The sequence below is a fragment of the Acinonyx jubatus genome, chromosome B4, assembly GCF_027475565.1.
Source record: "Acinonyx jubatus isolate Ajub_Pintada_27869175 chromosome B4, VMU_Ajub_asm_v1.0, whole genome shotgun sequence".
Classification (NCBI taxonomy): Eukaryota; Metazoa; Chordata; class Mammalia; order Carnivora; family Felidae; genus Acinonyx; species Acinonyx jubatus.
This window is the reverse complement of record NC_069387.1, coordinates 29,926,832-29,948,665: the sequence shown is the minus strand read 5'-3', so window position 1 is coordinate 29,948,665 and position 21,834 is coordinate 29,926,832. Positions and strand designations below refer to the sequence as shown.

At 35.4% G+C, this 21,834-nt stretch overlaps 1 pseudogene; it reads right to left on the bottom strand.

The window, feature by feature from the left end:
- Window positions 1–11,828: 11,828 nt before the first annotated feature.
- LOC106967345 (60S ribosomal protein L7a-like) lies at window positions 11,829–17,838 on the bottom strand (annotated as a pseudogene).
- Window positions 17,839–21,834: the final 3,996 nt, after the last annotated feature.

Below are 21,834 nucleotides of genomic sequence, written 5' to 3'. Positions count from 1 at the left end.
AAATTCTGTCAAATTACTCATCTTGGATCACCCTGAATCTTTGAATATGAAGCAAGCAATGCAAACTCAAAGGAAGAGTTTAAAACTCACTCATGGCAGTTGCATCCTGTGGCATCAAGCAGTGGCAATAGCACTATCTGGTGTCCTGTCCTTCTAGACTATTCCTTCCATCTGTCCTCCAGAGCCCATTTTTTCTTTTTATTCCCCAAGCATCAGGGAGTCTATGAGTCTGCTATCAAACTCCCTGTCTGTCTAACTTCATCAGAGCTAATTCCAATTGGTTGTAACTCAGGTTGTTGACTGGTAAACAATGATAAGTAGATTAGTTTTTAACTTAAGGACAACAGAAGTTTGTTCTATCCACATTTCTACCCAAGGTTCTATCCAAGTGTTCCATCCAACTGGAATATCGCTAAAGGTTCTTTATAGTTTTCAAACCACTTCCACATGACCCATTTGTTTTTATAGCAACCAAAGGGTTAGTTACTATCATCTCCCTTTTATTAACCAAAAAGAGAATGGAGTTGGAAGAGTCCAAGTGATTTCTTTCTGCTGTGAAACAGCTAATTAATGGCAAAACAATTATATGAGGCCAGGTCTTCTGGTTTCCTGTGCATCACTCCTCTTGTTACCTCTTGCAGTGGATGCAAGACCTGTGGTGTGGGAAGAAAAGCAAGTGTCATGACTTCTGTGTCAGCAGCAGAGGCACACTGTCCAAGCTGTACACATGAACTTACCTGTGGACTTTCTTGCAAACTCTGTTTTCACACCCACCATTATTTGTATTGGATAGTAGATTTACATGAGAAAGAAGGTAGCATCCCCAGAACACAGTCTGTCTGGAAAGACTTCTCAAGCACAAAGCTGCAGTTAGGAATGTATAGGTTCACAAATGTATGTAGCTGCTGAGACATCCATTCTCAGAGAAAAGTTTGAAGCTTGAAATCGTAAGATGCAATACAAAAGAAAATGTATATTGGTAGAAAGATTAAGCATGGTATTATGTAGCCTGCTGGGAAGCAGCAAAGATGGAGAATCAAAACATAAGCTTTGACTTGAGACCCAGAGACAGTACTTATCTTGTAGGACTGCCGTAAGGATTAAACAAAGTGGCACATGGAAAATTCTTAGCACAAAGCCTAATACAGGGCAGATACTCTATTAGATGTTTATTCCCCTGCTTTGTTTTCAGAGGCATCAGAAAGCAAATGGAGATTGTCCCCTAGCTAGATAGGGGTCAGAGATAATCTGTAGTTTAGCAGACCATGGTTCAAACTCAGATTTGTCAGGCAGAGGCTATCAAAAGAGGCTAGGGCACCCAGAGGAACAGAGAGAAGTCAGCATCAGTCTACTCCCTCATTCTCAAGACCAGCCACATTGCTGAGACTTTCTTTCTAATAATATATCTAGAACTTAAATGACCTATTCAACCTTCAGGGGTGGGAGGGTAAAGAAACTGGTGTGTTACTTGAAATATAATACACAGAAATTCTTCCAACTTCTTTTATTTTTATGCTTTTCCATAAAAACCAATTGAAATGATTGTTTTTTTTTCTTTTCAGGGAAAGAAACAAAAGGTTTTTTAAACCAGTAAAGAGTATTTTCTATTAAAACTAAATATTTTTCTAAAAGCAAATTTTATTTTCCCAAATATTTGACAAGAGCAAGCTGTAAAATTCTGAAGGAGTTCAGTCAGCTGTGCAGATTGACTTTTGAAGTGTAAAATAAACCTTTACTTAACAGATGTCAGAACTGTGACTTTGAGAGATAATGACAGTTTTTATAGTAGGTTGGTGACAGAATTTCTAAGAAGAATGAATAAAGTTTTGGTGCCAAGTTTGGGGAAAAAATGACAACATGATTATTAAAAATTGACTGAGTTGAGGAAAGCAAAAATAAGTGTTTTAATTTATTTGATTAGACAGCGTAAATTGTTCCGTAAATACCAGCAAAATACATTTAACAAAAGGATAGGCTGTACCATCAAGTAAGAAGGAGAGTAACTCAAAGGCCCTAACTTCCTCCAAAACTGCCATGAATGAAGTTTATTTCAAATCATTTCAAAGGTCTTAGACAAGGGATCAAACAGCCCTGGAAGACTTTTTAATAACTACTTTCAGATTCTACCCCTCTAGCAGCAAATACAGACAACTCTGCAATACTGACAAACACATTCTAACTGGATGATGTAGGGTCAGCAGTCCCTGCAAATATTTTAGGCAAAATCAAATACCCCCAAGGGGTGCCTGGGTGGTTCAGTCAGTTGAGCATCTGACTTCGGCTCAGGTCATGATCTCACGGTCCGTGAGTTTGAGCCCTGCGTCGGGCTCTGTGCTGACAGCTCAGAGCCTGGAGCCTGCTTCGGATTCTCCGTCTCCTTCTCTCTCTGCCCCTCCCCGACTTGTGCTCTGTCTCTGTCTGTCTCTCAAAAATAAATAAATGTAAAAAAATTTAAAAAAATCAAATACCCCAGGCCCCATTCCACTCTCTCACAGTCTTTCCCAGGGCAACCTGCCTGTGACCAGGTCACCTCCAGAAGCAGCTCCAGTCCTGCCTCTGTACGAAGGCTTCTTGGACTCCTCTGTTCCCCAGACAGTCCTTCTATCCTGAATAGAGAGGGCCCTGGAATAGTCTGCGTTGCAGCATTCAGCATTGGCCAGTGATGGTCTTATTGAGCCAGAATCTCCCAGCCTTTTTACTGTAGGCAACTTCCACTATGATGCCTCCCAGGAGATGATACTCAGGGGATGCCAGCTTCATGTAGGGATTCTGTTCTTTTCTGGACAGGTGAATTTGGGGAATAAAATAGACAACTCCAGAATATTCTGAAGGCTAAAGCCAGAATCAGGAACTGACTATCCAGTTCCTCCTCCTTTCACATTTAGTGATTTTTGAAATGGTTGAGTTAAAATCAAACATCATGATATCTAATTTCCATCTGTTCTTTTTTTTTTCTTTTTCTGCCTTTTGTAGGTTTAATTAAGGTTTGTAGGTTTAATTAAGCAATTATAATTCAATTTCAACTCCTCTATTGAATTATTTAACTTCTTTAAAATAATTGTTAGTGGTTGTCTTAGGAGTTACAATAAAAAATTTAAATAATTTGTGTCTGACTTCAAATAAATTATACTGCCTCACGTGTAGGGTAAGCATCTTTATAACAGTCTATTTCCAATCCTGCCTTCCCAACCTTTCCTGGATTGTCATTAATTTTACCTTTACGTATGCTGTAAACATGTAATACATTGTTATTACTTTTGCTTTCTATAGTTACCTTTCACTTCCTTTTATTCTTTTTCCAATGCTCTTTATTTCTTTGTGTAGATCCAAGTTTCTGAGTACTACATCCCTTTTGCCTGAAGAACCTCCTTACTATTTCTTATGAAGTAGGTCTGTCACCAGTGAATTCAGTTCTTTCAGTTTTTGTCTGTTTGAGAAAGTCTGTTTCAAGTTCATTTCTGAAGGCTATTTTCTGTGGATATAGAATTCTGGGTTGACAGTTTCCTTCAGCATTTCAAACAAGGCATGCCATTATCTTACTGCGTGTTCTGATGAGAAGTGTGCTATAACTCTTATCCTTGTTCCTCTGTAGATAATATACCTTTTTTTTTTTAGGTGTGGCTGCCTTCAAGATTTTCTTATTGTCTTGGTTTTCAGCAGTTTGAAAAAGATATGCCTATATGGTTTTATTAGTGTGGGTATGCTTGTATTTATCCAATTTGGCATTCTCTGAGTTTCTTGAATCTGTGGTTTTGTGTTATTAATTTTGGAAAATTTTCTGCTATCACGTCTTCAAATATTTTTTCAGCTCCATTCTCTTTCCCTTCTGTGATTTCAATTGTGCATATTTTAGACCATTTAATATCATCTGAAATTGTTGAATGCTATGTTCTGATCTCCCCCTCCTCTAATTCTTTTTTTCTTTTGCAGTTTATTTGGGAAATTTCTACTGCCCTATATTCAAGGTCACGGATTCCTTCCTCGTCTGTATCAAGCCTACTAATGAGCCCATGGAAGACAATCTTCATTTCTGTCGTTGTGGTTTTTGTTTTCCAGCATTTCCATTTTATTCTTTTTATTGAAGTATAGTTGACAAGCAATGTTACATTAGTTTTAGTTGTACTACATAGTGGTTCAACAAGTCTGTACGTTATGCTATACTCACCACAAGTGTAACTACCATCTGTCTTCATACACCACTATTATAATACCATTGACTGTATTCCTCATTCTGTGCCTTTTATCCATGTAACTTGTTCATTCCATAACTGAAAGCTGTATCTTACACTCCATTTAATTCTTTCTCATAGTTCTCTTGTCTCTGCTGACATTACCTATTTGGTATTGTATATTGTCTATCTTTTCCATTAAATTCCTTAACATATTAATAAGTTATTTTAAATGCCACACCTGTGTCATGTCTAAATCTGGTTGTGATGGTTACCCTTCAGACTAGGTATTTCCTTGCCTTTTCTTAGCCTGATAATATCCTGTTGTCAAAACCTGAGTAATGTTGTAGAAGGTAGTAGATGCTGAGGTAAATACACTTTATGCTTGAAGATAAACATCTCAGTTCTTCTGCTAGTCCTCCCTCAGCTTAATTTAAATAAAATTGACATATAGCATTAACATATAGCAATGTGATGATTTGATATATGTATATGTTATAAAATGATTACCACAATAAAGTTACTTAATATATCCATCACCTCACATAATTACATCTTTTCTTTGTGGTGAGAACATTAAAGATTTATTCAAGTATATAACACAGTATTATTAACCATAGTCACCATGCTGTACCTTAGATCCCCATTGTTTATTTGCCTTATAACTGGACGTTTGTACTCTTTAACCAATATCTTCCCTTTTACCCAGCCTTTGGCAATTCTACTCTCTTTATATGAGCTTATCTTTTTCTTTTTAGATTCACATGTAAGTGAGATCATACAGTATTTGTTTTCTCTGGCTGACTTACTTCATCTACCATAATGCCCTCAAAGTCCATCCATGTTTTCACAAATGGCAGGATTCCTTCTTTCTAATGGCTGATAAAACATTCTGTTATGTATATTTACCCACATTTAAAAAACCCATTTATCTGTGAATAGACATGTTATTTCCATGTCTTGGCTATTGTAAATAGTACTGCAATGAACATGGGAGTGTAGATATCTCTTTGAGATGATGATTTCATTTCCTTTGCATATATACCCAGATAGGATTGCTGGACCAGATAGTAGTTCTACTTTTTAATTTCTTGAGGAACCTCCAGAACATTTTCCATAGTGGATCTACCAGTTTCCATTCCCACCAACAATGGGAATGAGGGCTCCCTCTTCTCCACAACCTCTCCAATACTTATCTTTTATCTCCTTGATAATACTATTTTAACAAGTATGAGGTGATATCACATTGTGGTTTTGATTTGCATTTCCCTGATAATTAGTGATGTTGAGAACCTTTGTATGTCCCTGTTGGCCATTTATATGTCTTCTTTGGAAAAATACCTATTCAGTTCCTTTGTTCATTTTATTATATTTTATTTTTTTTAATTTAAATTCAAGTAAGAAATCATACAGTGTAGTCTTGGCTTCAGGAGGAGAGCCCAGTGACTCATCCCTTACATAGGACACACAGTGCTTATCCCCAAAAGTGCCCTTTTTAATGCCCATCACCCATTTAACTCATGCCCCACTCACCACCACCCCTCTAGCAACCCACAGTTTGTTTTCTGTATTTAAATTGAATGATGATGATGATGCTAATGATGATGATGATGATGATGAAGATGATGATGATTTGCTATTCAATTGTATGAGTTTCTCATATATTTTGAATATTAACCCTTTATCTGATGTATGATCTATACTTTCTCCCATTCAGGTGAATGCTTTTTCATTTTGTTGATTGTTTTGTTTTGTTTGTTCTGTTTTGTTTTTTTGTGGTGAAGAAATTTTTTTAGTTTGATATAGTCCCCCTTGTTTATTTTGCTTTTTAATTTGTGTTTTGGTGTCATATTAAAAAAATCCCAATGTCAAGGGATTTTTTCCCTTTGTTTTCTTCTAGAATGGCGTCTATGGTTTTGAGGGTTATATTAAATCTGGAATACATTTCAAGTTAACTTTTGTGAGTGGTGTAAGATAAGCACCAATTTCATTATTTTGCAAGTAAATATCCAGTTTTTCCAAAGTCACTTATTGAAAAGACCATATTTTCCCAATGAATATTATTGGCTTTCTGGTAAAATATTAGTTGACCCTAAAGGCATGGATTTATTTCTGGGTTCTATATTCTCTTCTATTGGTCTATGTGTCTCTTTTTTCTGTTTTTGTAAAAAATTCCATTGGAATTTTGATAAGGATTGCATTGAATCTATAGATGGCTTTGAGTAGCATGAACTTTAAAAAATATTAATTCTTCCAATCTATAATCATATAATATCTTCCCATTTATTTGTGTCTTCTTCAATTTCTCTCATTAATGTCTTATAGTTTTCAGTGTACAGATCTTTTACCTCCTTGGTTAAATTTATTTCTAAAGATTTTACTGTTTTTGATGCTATTATAAACAGGATTGTTTTATTTACTTTTCTTTCAAATAGTTCATTGTCAGTGTATTGAAATGCAACTTATTTTTGGATGTTAATTTTGTATCCTGCAACTTTACTGAATTCATCAATTAGATCTAATTGTATTTTGGTGAGGATTTTAGGGTTTTCTATATGTAAGGTCATGTCACTTGCAAACAGAGACAATTTTACTTTTTCCTCTCCAATTTAGATGTCTTTTATTTCTTTTACTTGACTAACTATCCTGGAGAGGTCTATCAGTACTGTGTTGAATAGGAGTGTGAGTGGGGGGTACTTTGTCTTCTTCTTAATCTTAAAGGAAAAGTGTTCATTCTTTCACCATTGGGTATGATGTTAACTGTGATTTTGTCATATATGGCTTTCATTATGTTGACATATGTTACTTCTATATCCAATTTGTTGAAAGTTTTTATCTTGCAAGGGTGTTGGATTTTGCCAAATGTTTTTTCTGCATTTATTGATTATATCATATTATTTCTTCATTCTATTAATGTGGCATATCATGTTTATTGATTTGCTTATTTTGAAACACCCTTATATCCCAGGGATGAATCACACTTGATCATGATGTATGATTCTCTTAATGTGCCATTGAACTCAGTTTCCTAAAATTTTCTTGAGCATCAGTATTCACCAGGGGTATTGGCCTGTAGTTTTATTTTCTGGTGTCCCCATCTGGCTTTGGTAATGCTGGCCTCATAAAATGAGTTTGAGAGCATTCCTTCATCTTCAATTTTTTGGAAGAGTTTGAGAAAATTTGGCATTAATTCTTCTTTAATGTTCACTGGTAAAAATTTACTAGTGAAACCACCTAATTTTGGAGTTTCTTTCTTGAGAGGTTTTTGATTAGTGATCAGTCTCCTAACTCATTATTAGTTTGTTCAGATTTTCTATTTGTTCACGATTCAGTCTTGGTAGGTTTCTGAGAATTTATCCATTTCTTCTAGGTTACCTAATTTGTTGGAGTATGAGTGTTCATGCTAGGCCTTTAAGGGCCTTTAGTGTAGGGTTTTGTGTTAATATTTTCAGGAGTTTGGGCTATATTTGAAGGTCGTTATTGCTATAATCATCTCCAGTGCACCATAGTCTCAAATTCCTTTAATGATACTTGTGTTAGGATATGAGCTAATTGGCCAGAATAATTTTTCTCAATGTTTATTTTCCACTTGATTTTGAGTTCTCCTTCTATCTGTTCACCAGAAACTATCTCTTGCAGTGATCTCAGCTATGTGTTACTTTTACTCACTTGTTAGCATGGTGATGAAGAGTGGAAGAGGGGGCATTCCCTGTGCTCATTGAGCCTCAGTATGAGGCAAACATTGTGGATTCGAGTCTTGAGAGTGTGGCCTTTAAAGTACATTGCCCCTCTACCATCTATAATCCTAGACCTAGCATTGACTTCTGCCCTTCTCTAGGGTGGGGTGGAATTTTATTTATTTATTTATTTATTTATTTATTTATTTATTTATTTATTTATTTTTCTCTTCTTTTCCTCAGCTACTGTGGATTTTCTTCAGTGCTCTAAGCTGGCAATTTCTATCATTATTCTTTTTTCAGATTAAAGCTTTGGTACCATAGAAGAGATACTGGAGATGAAGCTGGGCAGAGTTTCAGCAGTGGCTACTACTCCCTACCCACAGTCAGCATGATGTGAAACTTTCTTAGGAATCTCTCCTATCTTCTGTCTGACTTCCTGGTAGTATCCATGGAGGAAAGGACTAGTAGAAGGTGAAAATCCTCCCTTGTCTACTACCCAGAGACTTCACACCCATATGTATCCTTCAGTAATTTATTAAACTTTTTAAGCTAGCTAGTTATTTATTTATTTATTTATTTATTTATTTATTTATTTATTTATTGATGTGGCATTTTTCCTTGGTAAACAAGTGCATGAGTTCTTTTCTGTTTGTCCTTTCAGGCACTAGTCTGTCCCTGGATTTGACATTATTCCTTTGCCCTGTCACACCAGTTCTCTAACTGGGTCAAGAAAAGTTATTAATTTTGTTTAGTCAGTGTTTTTTCCCCTTATTATTGTAAGGGCAGAAGCAAAGCGCTATCTAGTTCTCTACCTCTCTTAGCTGAAAACTTACGGCCCATGTACTGATTTTTAACACTGAACCAAACTTGGATTTCTGGAAATAACTCCATCTGATCACAAATATATTACACACACACACACACACACACACATGCACACACACACACACACACATATATATATATATATATATATATGTGAATTCACTTTGCTAATATTTTGCAAGGGAGCTTTTTACATTTGTTCATGACTGATACTGTTTTGTAAATTTCTTTCCTTACAATTTCTTTGTCAGGTTTTGTGTTTAGGTTATTCCAAAATTTTTAAATGAATTGGAAATTATTCCTTCCTCTTTTAGTTCCTAAGAGTTTGTGCGCATTTGCATCATTCCTTACTTCAAAGTTTGCTAGCCATTGGGGAATCAATATACGTTGGTGGGAAGATTTTTTATTAGAAATCCAATTTGTCCAACATATATAGGATGAGTCAGTATTTCATTTTGTTTATTATTTATTTATTTATTTATTATATTTATTATTTATTTATTATTTATTCATCTACTTGTTCTAAATAATCAAATTTATCACAAAAATTTGCCATCATATTACCTTATTACCCTTATAATGGCTGTAGGATTTCCTCTTCTTTTAATCCCAAGATTGGCAATACCTGTGTGTTTTTTTCTTTTCTTTTCTTTTTTATTTTAATTTGTTGGATTATTTCTTCTAGGGACTTATCAGTTTTCTTGCCCTTTTCAAAGAATCAACTTTTGGCTTTGTTAATATCTTCTATTGTTTGTTTTTATTCCACTGAGTTCTATTATTATTTCTTTTATTTTACTTATTCTCACTTTAAGTTGCTCTTTTTTCTTAACTAAAGACAAAACTGGGTTATTGATTTTAATTTTTTCTCCTTTCTATTAAGGCGTTTAAAATGATAAGTTTCATTTAAAGTACTTCTTTAGCTACAGCCTACAAAGTTTGAAGCGTTGTGTTTTCATTGTAAATCAACTCAAATTTAAAATTCTCACTGGTAACTTTTAAAATTTAGTCCATGGATTTTTTAGAAATATCTTACTAACTTTCCAAACATTTTTGGTTTTTCTGGGCATCTTATTCATTTCTTATTTAAACTATTATTTTAAGAGATCATATGGTATAAGATTTCAATGTTTTAGAATTGATTAAATTTTATTTTATGGGTCAATATATGATCTATGTTGAGCCAGGTATAGTCTAAAAGTATGTGTTCTCTGAAGTTGTTCATCGTGTTCTATAAATGCCTATTAAGTTATATTGGTTGATTGTGTTCAGATCTTCTGTACCTTCATTGATTATATATATATATATATAATATGATTTAATATATATATATAATATGATTTAATAATTACTGTGAGAGGTTGTTGAAATCTTCAACCATGGTGTGAATTTCTCTATTTCTTTCTTTACTTTTGTCAAGATTTGCTTTGTGTTTTTTGAAGGTATATTATTAAGTCAATATGCATGTAGGATTTTTAAATATTCCTGATGAATTCGGTTTTTTATCAGCATAAATTGTTCTTCTTCAGATGTAGTAATACTCTTGTTCCTAAAGTTAATTTGATCTCATCTTAGTATAGCCATGCCTGCTTTACTTTGCTTATAGTTTTTATGATATATATTTTTCCATCCTTGTAGTTTCAACCTCAACTATATATTTATATTTAAAATACATCTCGTATAGCAGCATATCATTGGGTCTTGCATTTTTCAAATTCATTTTGACAATCTCAACCTTTATATTTGAGCATTTAGATCATTTGTATTTAATGTAATCATGATTATAATTGAGTTTAATTACTTTTAAATGATTAGTAAGGGATTATGATATATCCCAAACCTATCAAAGTCCATTTGAGTCAATATTATACCACTTTACACTTAATACCTCACACTTCCACTTCTAACTTTCCAATTCACACTTCACATCCAATTCTTCACATTTCACAGTGTACAAATATAATACACCTGCCACAGTATGATTTCATTTACTCCCCTATGTTTGTGTTAATGTTGTCATGCTTTTATTTCTACATAATGAATAAATCCTACCTTACAATATTATTATGTTCATTTTAAATGATTACCTGCCATTTAGGAAATTATAGAAAGAAGAAGAAGCATAGTCTTTTCTATTTATTCATTCTTTTATCATTTTTGGTGTCCTCAGTTTTTCCTGAAAGCCCAAATCTCCATTTCCCTTCAGTCTTAAAAATATCCATAATTATTTCTTACAACTCAGGTCTATCAGAATAAATTCTTCCAGTTTTCTTTTGTCTGAAAATGTCTTTGTGTATGTTAATATTGAAGGGTATCTTCTCTACAATGTAGTTTAGAATTCTGAATTTTTTTTTATTCTATTTCTTTTTGTTTTTAACGTTTAAAAAAATCTTCTTCTGGGGCACCTGGGTGGCTCAGTCAGTTAAGCATCCAACTTCGGCTCAGATCATGATCTCACAGTTTGTGGGTTCGAGCCCTGCATTGGGCTCTGTGCTGACAGCTCAGAGCCTGGAGCCTGCTTCAGATTCTGTGTCTCCCTCTCTCTCTGCCCTTCTCCCACTCATGCTCTGTTTCTCTCTCTCTCTCTAAAAAATGAATAAATATTAAAAAAATTTTTTTTAATCTTGTTCCATTGTATTCTGGACATCATTGTTTCAGATAAGAAATAAGGCATTATTTGTTTTGCTATTTCCCTCATATATAATTGTTTTTAATTTGGCTTATTTCTGTATATTTGGCTTTTAGAAATTTGACTATGACAGGCTTAATGTGGTTTATTTTGCATTTATCTTGCTTATGGTTCACTGAGCTTCTTGAATGTGTAAGTTGATGTTTTCCATCAAACTTAGGAACATTTGAGTCATTCCTTCCTTCTATTTATTTATTTTTTTATAATTTTTTTTAACAATTATTTATTTTTGAGAGACAGAGAGAGGCAGAGTATGGGCAGGGGAGAGGCAGAGACAGAGGGAGACACAGAATTCGAATCAGGCTTCAGGCTCCGAGCTGTCAGCACAGAGCCTGACACAGGGCCCGAACTTACAAACTGTGAGATAATGATCTGAGCCAAAGTCGACGCTCAACCGACTGAACAACCCAGGCGCTTCCCCTTTTCTTTTTGAAAGAGAACTTTTTATTACAGTTATGTGCAGAACATTCAGCAGGGTACACTTAGCCATTTGGTGGCCAGCTCTTTAGCCTTTGCCTTTTCCAACTTGGCAATGTGAGCCACCAGCTTTGGACCCAGGATGTTGCCTCCTTACTGATGGTGGATCTTACCATATCTGTCACTATAATTGGTCCTGATAGCTTCCACCAGCTTAGCCAGAGCTCCTCTGTCTTCCAAGTTAACCTCCGTGAAGCCAACAGTGTGCAGGTCTTCCTTTGGGCCAAATGCCCCAGCCTGGCCTTCCTTTTGATAATGCAGTAGGGAACTCCCATCTTATGACACAGGGCAGGCCAGAAAATCACCATCTCAATGGGATCCACATCAAGTGCAATCATTGCTACTGAGCCTTCTTGTTTTCCACCAAAGTTGTGACAGTATTAACCCCAGCTCAAAGGACATGTTACCTCTTAGTGGGGACATTCCCCTTGAGGGAGATTTCTTCTTAGCCCCAGCCAACAATTTCTGATTCTTCTCTTGCTTTGTCTCTGGACTGTATTTGTGGGCCACCTTAAGCAGTTGAGTAGCTGTTTGGTGGTGCAAGCCCTGGGTGAACTGGTTAATTGTGGGAAGCACTTTAAGACATTAATAGAGAATAGCCCTTTGACACTGCAGCTGGATGTAGCAAGGCCATCTGACAAAGTGGGTAAGGTCCCTTTTGAGCTGGAAGTCTTGTCCAAAGCCAAAATTAGTGAGCCTTTTCTCAAACAGGGGATTGACTACCTTGTTGGCTTCCTGCTTCTTCATGACAGCAGGGGCTGGAGCCACCTTTTTCCTCTTAGCCTTCTTCCTTTTGATCTTGGCTGGCTGGAGGAGAGAGCTCTCTATTTCTTAAAATATTATCATTCACTTTTTCTGGGGTTCTAATTCCAACAGAAGTTAGAAATTGTATATTATGCCACAGATTTCTGAACATCTTTACTTTTCTTCCACCTATTTCTTTTTCCATTTTTCAGACTGGATTGTTTATATCAATCTGTCTTCTTGGTCCTGACTTATTTTCAGTAAACCATTAATTATTTCTGAATTTTAAAAATCCTAAGTTATTGAAGTCTTGTTCAAGAATTCCATTTCCTTTTTTCTCTCTTTATTTTTTTTTGTTTCCATCCCTCTGCTGAGACTCTCTAACAATTCATAATTATGACACTATTTTTCTTTAAATCCTTGAACATATTTATTATATCTGTTTTAATGTTTAGAGTACTAACTCCAATGTTGGCTTCACCTGAAGATACATTATCTGTTTTTTTTCTTGATTATTGGTCAAATTTTTCTATTTTTTAAATATCTAGTAATTTTTATTGCATTCTCAACAGCATAGATGATAAATCTTAGAGTTTTAAGATTCTGTGATCTTCTTCCTGGCAAGTATTGACTTCTACTCTGGTAGACTGTCCAGTCACTAACTAATCAAGTTGAACTTGTGTACAGATGGTTTTATTTTAAGCTTTTTAAGGTCATACCTGTGGTAGGCCTTCCTCTGGGACTTGGTTCTTATTCCTAAAACAAGTGGCTTTTCTGCTGTGTCAAATGGATGCCGAAATGGATACAAGGTCTTTCCACTGAAACTGGACTAGAACCCCAGCATCTTATAGCTCTGTTCAACTTCTAGTAACCCAGTTACACTTTCTACTCTGTTGCTGCTCTCCAGGAAGCCATTCATTGCTTATCTTGTGCATACTCAGCTAAATCCTCTGCCATGATCTACTCCATTGCACGGCTGCCCTTCCCAGTGCCCTGTCTCACAGATTCTAGTTACTTTAAATGTCTTATACTTGATTTCTACTTTCTTCACTCAGGATGATCATCAAGCTCTGCTTGGGCTCCACCTCCCTAGGCCATAGTCAGGAAATTTTCCCTACGCAGAGATGGCATGATTGCAAGTTTACCTTCTCTCAGGGATAGCAGGCTGGCACTAACTGTTTTTCAAAGCCTGCAATAATTGCCTCATATATTTTGTCCAGTTTTATAGTTATTCTCAATAGGAGAGTTAGTTTTGCATCATTTACTGTATCATAGACAGAATCAGACTTTCCTGGCTGAGGATTCTTAAATGCAATCTGATTACTTACTGAGACGTATAAAGTTCTTTGATCTTCCTGTAATTATCTAGTTTATTTCTTGTCGCTGACCACTTCTCCAACCATAGCTTTTTCTCCCAAAATTCTTCTCATACTTTTCCCCTTTGCTTACTTGCTGCTTGAAAAATCATGAGATTGTTTTGTCTAGAGTAGACATATGTGACTTCAAGAGCTAAAAATGGCATATGTTAGGGGCAAAATATGAACTCAGTTTTAACATACCTTTAAAGTCTCTACAGTACATCACATGAGTACTTGGGTTTTTATCTTTATTATTTCGTATCATTTACATTAATAAACACTTGAGTTCTTCTTAGTCCTATGCTAGGCACAGAATATGTTTTTAGGGTATAGAATAAGAAACTCTGTCCTAAGGACTTTGTTTACTTTGAGGGTAGGAATAAGGCTATTTCTAGATTGCCATTTCCATTCAAAGTAATTTGTGTAAATGCATGAATCCATCAACTTTCTTTCCTTCTTTTCCCTTTCCCTTCCTTTCTCTGTCCCGTCCTTCTATTTCTCTTTCAGCCAATATTTACAAATAGCCTCATAGGTGCTTGGAAGCCCAAAATATCAGCATCTTTTGGGGCATCCTATAGTTTCTTAAACTCTCAGCATTATCTTAAATTCCATGGCAGGACTAAAATTTCCCTAGAATTCTGCCATCTTTCCAGGAGCAAAAGTAATGACAGTAATATTGGGTGTCTTCTGGTCTCTGGCCTAACTGATCAAAAGGAGGTATTTTGGCATCTTACTGAGGAATCTCTGTGAACAATCAGATATATGATTCATAAAAAGTGCTCTTGGGAGATCTATCCAAGAACAACAATGAGTTCAGAACTTTTCTGTTCAATCAGGGACATTTTTGTCTGGATATGCTCTGAATTTTTATTTATTTGTTTATTTTTCTCTTTATAGCAGAGATGATTTCAAGTATTAATCTGAAAACATCCCAGAATAGATCTAGCTTTCCAAGGAATAATGCAAAAATTCACAAAACAGTATTAATTTGTAGAATTTGGTAAACACATGTGATTGTGTTCTTTTTCTTTATTCTATTTCCATTTTTTCCATACTATTAACTCAAAGTAATATATAGTGATAGAGGTAAAGATGTATAAATATCATAGTATTCTTTCACGTAAGGGATTACTTTCTTCCTTTTAATATTACTTTTTATTACACTAATTATATTTTAACATAGGCTTACTGTTCAAAAATACACACTCCATAATCAGAGTAAAACATTGCCCTTAACTTCCTCTCTCAATTCAAATGGATTCCTTTTACTATATATGTATTTCATTTGAGTCCGGTTTAAATTTTTAAAATGTGCTGAAAATCACCTGTAGGTATGAGGGAAACATCTAAAACTGAAATAGCAATGAGGCTTATAACTCTCAAGAACTTGGAGATCCCTGCCCTGTACTCTCAAAGTTTGATCCCTCTCAGATACTCGTTATATGGTGTCATTTCGACATTTAGAAAAATGACCTATGGTAGTCATATAAGCTACAGTGAAAATTTTTTTTTTGTTCATAAAATATTTGACTTTCCAGATCTTCTGATTCTGAGCGTTTTTACTTTATACCAAGGCAATTCATTTTCACTTTTGCACTTCTTTCAAGATCTCTAATATTCTTCAATTCTAAAATCACTGACTGATGGCATACAAGTGTTAGTTTTTTAAAGGCACAGACTCTATTATTTTCTCTCCATTTTCTGTTTTCTTTTCATTACTGTAGAAATTTGTATCAATTTTTAGACAATTTGTTGTCCACACACCAAGATAAAAGTAAAGGATGGATGAGCAATTTCTTTACCCATTGACTCCACTCAGTGAGCAAGAGACTGTGCTGAGTGTATGCATGTGGCACACAGAATAATATTTCCAGCTGTGTCCCCAAATATGATGCATGAAAAGGAAAAAATACACGCATTGGTATTTGGAAATTAATTCATACCTACATAGGAATGCAGGGTAGAGGTAACCAGCCCCCTATCACAGCAGTTAATAACTTTGTGTAGAGATGAGGGAGAAGAAGGCCTTGCTCTAAGGCCAAACCCAAAAAAGCTGTTTCTGACTATTGCCAACCGAATCCCTTTACAGTTTTGCAATCATGAAAGGTTTTATAATTATTCTGTCTATAAATTTCTCTGTTCTACATGAACTCACTATGTGAAAGGGGCAAGGACTTGCCTTGTAGAGGAAAGGTAGTGTCTTAGGTAAACTGGTCTCCACTAGCTACAGTGCTAAGGTCTTCGAGACAATTTAAGTAATAGCAGATATTTGGTATGATGGTGATAATGTTTTTAAAGTTCTTTTCACCTACATATTCTATACCATAATCCTTTCATTGGATTCAGAATCCAGATTATGAGCAGATATGTTGGGTTTTTATTGATGAAATCTTCTAAAGCAAAATATATAATTTGAGCTCAGGCATGCATAGTTTATTACTAATTATACTCTCTTGATTGACAATATTGTTAATAACCAATGACCTAATTTGCATTATATTGTGGGTGTAAGAAGAGAATCAAAATGAAGAAAATAAAAAATTTGCCCTTTGCAGCACTGTTTCATGAACAGTATAAAACTCCTGCTGGTGAAACACGTGTTTCTACAAACATGAAGCCAAGAACAAACCACTGCAAATATTTAAACTCAATCAGACCAGTTATTAGACGTCGTGTAAATAATGAAAGGAAAAGAATGAGCTGGTTTGAATCATAAATAATTAAAGGAAAAAAAAATATCAGCTGACTTAAATTCTTTTTCTTAAATAGTCTGTGTAATTAGAAACAGAGATATTCTCATATTCTCTCTCTCTCTCTCTCTCCCAATCTTTTAAAAAGTCAGAATGCTGTGTCTTCTATATCTTCTCACTTAAAAAAAAATCTTGGAGTGTTTAAAATGTATGCAATTTCAACTTTTGATTGGTCAAAAAAAATCATAAAACTAATTTAAATATGCACACTGATTAAAATATGAAATTAAGGATTAACTCCAATTTTATAATTGTGAGTTAACTACCCTTCTGTCAGGGATATTTGTTTTACTATCTTTATTTCAGAAATATACCATAAGGTCCTGTGAAGAATGTATTTAGTTCGTTAAATATACAGTTATTCCTACAACTCTTTAAGATTTTTTTTTTTTACTTAGAGAAATATGCACACATGTGGGAGAAAAGAAAACCCAAATGAGACTAGAATAAAACAAAGAAATAAAGTAGGAATAAGAAAAAGTATTAAATAATGTACAAATAAAATGATATCAGGGTGATTACAAAAAAAACTATTAAGTAACTTTAGAATTATAATACTTTCAGGGTCACCTGTGTGGCTTAGTCAGTTGAGCGTCCAACTCTTGATCTTGTTTTATGTCATAAACTCTTGATTTCAGCTCAGGTCATAATCTCACAGTTCATGAGTTCAAGCACCACATCGAGCTCTGTGCTGGTGGAGCATAGCCTACTCAGGATTCTCTCTCCTCTCTGCCCCTCCCCCACTGTGTGCCCACTTGCTCTTTGTCTCAAAAACTAAATAAATAAATGTATTTTAAAAATTGTAATACTTCCATGCCATTTTTATGGTTAACAACAATAACATAAAAGGTTTGGGGGATGATAATTTTGTCAAGTTGGAGGTTAAATTTTACCCAGAAAGAAACATAAAAGGACAGTATTTTCAAAAAGTTCCACACAATCTAGTTCTGGCACTCTCGCCTGATAATGAAATGTTAACATTAGCAATACTTGTCTGTGCTTCTAACATTGCAAATGGTTAAAAACATTGCTGAAGGAAAACCACCCAGCAGGACCACCAGGTTCATCAGCCTGCAGCTCTGTGCTTCCGCTGCTAGTCATGGCCTGCGCATTCTCTAGCATTTCACCTCCACAAATGAGCACCGCCATTCCTCAGCCCCCAGTACATCTGTTGTACAAGCTTCGGATCAGAGCGTAGAAATAGGGACAAATGCCACCCACTTCAGTGCACTTGCTGCTCTACCAACTGTTAGCAATTGTATGGCATGTTGTCTGCTTTCTCGGTCTCTCAGTTCATGTGTTTCTGGAAGGTAGCTGACAGGTAAAGAGTATGACTTTCCTGCCAAAATCCCCACCCCCACAGTGAAAGAGGTGTTGATATTTAGAATGTAAATTTCCTGAAGTCCAGCCTTTTTCTAAAGGGATCCTTGACAGGGGTCTTCGGAAAAAAGTGACCCAACACCCTCTTTAATTTGGAATAAAAGTGTGTTGTCTAACAATAATTTTCTTGGAATGCCAATTATATTCAAAGCCATTCTTTTCCTTATTTGTTAACATTGTTGAATTTCTAGCAACTGTGCAATTTGGATGAAATTACATCGGTAGGTTGGTATATCAGTCTACACCATGAAAACCAGTGCTGGAAAGCCAGTTATCAAACATTTGCCAGCACACTACTGATTACATCAGTTGTTAAATTTATAATTGAATAAAATATGCACTGTATCAATTTTGAATAGTCTTTCAATGGACCGATTCTATCCAGCAATACCATGGCCTGAATATAATAACCACACTTAATAAATAAATAATATGATCAGGGATTTTCTTTTCTCTCCATGAGTCACTTCAAACATCCTGTGAGTCACCCACTTGAATAAAAAACAAAAACAAAAAAAAACAACTTTAAGTTAAAGACAGCATTATCTGGAGGGCTTAGTCTTTGAAAGCTTAAATGAGTACTCAATGTCTGAATGCTGTAAACAACCAGAACTAGACTGAACATTTAGAATTATAAATGTTTATATCAATACTAGTCCCTTGCCTTCTCACTAAACTGAACATATAGACCATCCCAGGATTGAGAAACTTTCCTAAGGCAAGAAAAGACCTTGGCTTCCTCCCATACCTACCTCAGTATAGTGAATAATACTACACTCCAGAAAGCTCAAGTCTTATTCACAACCGAAAACTTCTAGTCTTAGCTGCTTTCTTGAAATTGTGATTTAGTGGAATATTTGGTGTATAATTATATATGCTAAGTGATCTTGAATAACCGTATCTGCTAAATCAGATGATCTGGTCATTTTCTTCTTCATAGAAGAAATAAACAATTTGAACTCACCATGAAATAGAAGCTTCATTGGCAAATAGTAGTTAGTGGTGGGCGGCTTTTTAAGCCTAAATGTTTTTTTCTATTTGATTGACTTAATTGAGCTAATGGGTTCTATGATCCGCTGAATAGTCCGGTAGCTAAAGTCATCATTAGCTATTTTCTTGGCTAACACAATAATGACCCTTAAATTGTCTCCAGTATTTCCCATTACCTTTGAAAACATGTGGAATGTCAGAAGCCCTAACAGGAAACATATATGATATGATATTTATGGGAAATATTTTTTTGCAACTAGTAGCTATCACAAAGCCCTTTTAAGTGTCAAGAGAAAATAGTGAAACAAATCATTGAACAAAACAGTGAAGGATCTGAAGAGAGGATTTTGTCTTGAAAAATACTAGAATCAATGGATACTGGGATGATTTAGAAGTTCTCTAGCCCAATCATTTCATTTTATGGTTAAGAAAACCAAGGCTGGAGATGATAATTACCTTACAAAGATAAAATAGCTAACAGGTGGCAGCCAAAATTAGAATTCATTTTTTTTTCCATTGAAGAGTGTATTTCTTGAACTAATCTATTAAAAATATGCTTTACTTAAGAGGTACTTAAAGATACTCCAAATCCCAAGTGGTTTAATTTCCCCCATTCTCTTCCTTTTCCTCCCCTTCTCTCTCTCCCTCCCTCTTTCTCTCTCTCTGTCTCTCCCTCCCTCTCTCTCCTTCCTCCCCTCTTTCTCATAAACATAAATTATAATTCATTCACAATATTATTGTAAAAGCCCTGAATTCACTGCAAAGGATAGAAGAAGCAAGAGAATAAAAGCATGACTGAAACAGCTCTGGAGCTCAGTTTGCAGCCTGGAGAGGACACTGTGTTGTATTACAAATGATAGAAACAGGAAAGGAAGGAGAGAGAAGAGTTGGAGTACAGTTGCTGAGTGTGGATTGAGTATAAAGGCAGCCACCCTTTAGATTCCAGGGTGGATCATTAGTGGTGTGATATAGGCTGGAATTTCACAGGTGGACAATTCCTCACTGGAGTCATGCATTTGGGGTCCAATCCTGGGGTTTCATCATTTTTCTTCTGTGTAGTGAAATTCAGGGATAATGATTTTTGTTAAGCAAATTCACAAAAGAATGACTGGCTGTACCTAAGCTTACCTTGTTAAATCACAATGTGGAAAATCATTGCCACCGGGCCTGGAATACCTGTCAACTGGCCATCACATTCTCTCCCCTGCAGCAAAATCTATGAGCTGCTCGAAGCAGTGGATATGCATTATTTATTTTTGTATGCCCAGCACCCAGTGTAATGTTTGTCATATTGAAGGTACTTGAGAAATGTATAGTGAAAGAATGAATAAAGAAATGAATTAGTAGAAGGCTGCTGGTTGAGCATGAAATCTGGCAAAGAGAGTTAGACGATTCTAAGAAAGAGTGTCAACTCACAATTGTAAATGGATATAGAGGCTAGGAAGGATCTTCACTACATTCTCAGCATCCAATCAACTCAGAGGCAATGACAGGATCAAATCTCTGACCCCATAATTGTGAGGGTCATACTCTGTGCCACTGTGAACTCATTATAGATGATACAATCTTGTGAGGACACTTGGAAACTTGGCAGCTGGTCCTCCTTGGCCACTCCCCACTCTCATCATCTACCTCAATTTGAATCAGCTCCAGCTCCAGAACATGAGGAAGATAGGAATTGATATCCCAAGTCAGCAGAATACCCACACTCTCCGCACAGGGCTACATAGGGTGATTGTTTCTAGAAGGCAACTGAGTAGTCCTCAGGTTCCAAAATGACTGAATTATTGTTGATGGATGTTATTCTCCAAATTCCCCAAAGTAACATGAAAACAAAATGAATTTCACCTACAGCAGCTGTAGGTGCTATTTAGAAGGTAAATTTATTCTTAAATAAATTATAGTTGATTTTTTTCTTTTATTTTAATTTTAAAATTGCATACAGTAAAATTTGACTTTTTGTGTACAGTTGAAATGGAACACATGTACAGAATCATGTGGCTCTCAGCACAATCTGGAACCAGAGAGGTTTCCTTAGTCTCCCCGAACTCCCTCCTGCTAGCCTTTTATAATCACGCCATTCCCATTCCCCAGCTTCTGGGAACAATGATATTGTTTGTCTTTTTTGAGAATGTTATATAAATGGAAGAGTATAATATGTAACCTTTGAGACTGGCTTTTTTCTCTCAACAGAATACCTTTTAATTATTCATCAAAAGTATTGCATGTATCAATAGTTCATTCCTTTTAATGGCAAGTAATATTCCATTGCATGGATGTACCACAGCTCATGTAACCACTCACCTGTTAAAAGAAATTTGAGTTCTTTCCAGTATAGGGCAATTATGAACAGAAATTCTGTAAAATTTGTGTACAGGTTTTCTTTTTTTTCTTCCTAATTTTTATTTAAATTCTAGTTAGTGAGTATACAGTGCAATATTGGTTTCAGGAGTAGTATTCAGTGATTCATCACTTACAGACAACACCCAGTGATCGTCACAAGTGCCCTCCTTAATGCCCATCACCCATCTAGCCCATCCCTCACCCACTTCCCTCCATCAACACTCAGATTGGTCTCTATCTTTATTTTTATTTTTTTAGAGAGAAAGAGAAAATATAAGAGGGGGAGGGACAGAGAGAGAGAGAGAGAGAGAGAGAGAGAGAGAGAATCTTAAGCAGGTTCCATGTCCAGTGAGATTTCATGACCCTGAGATCATGAACTGAGCTGAAATCAAGAGGCTTAACAGACTAAGCCACCCAGACATCTCCATTCTC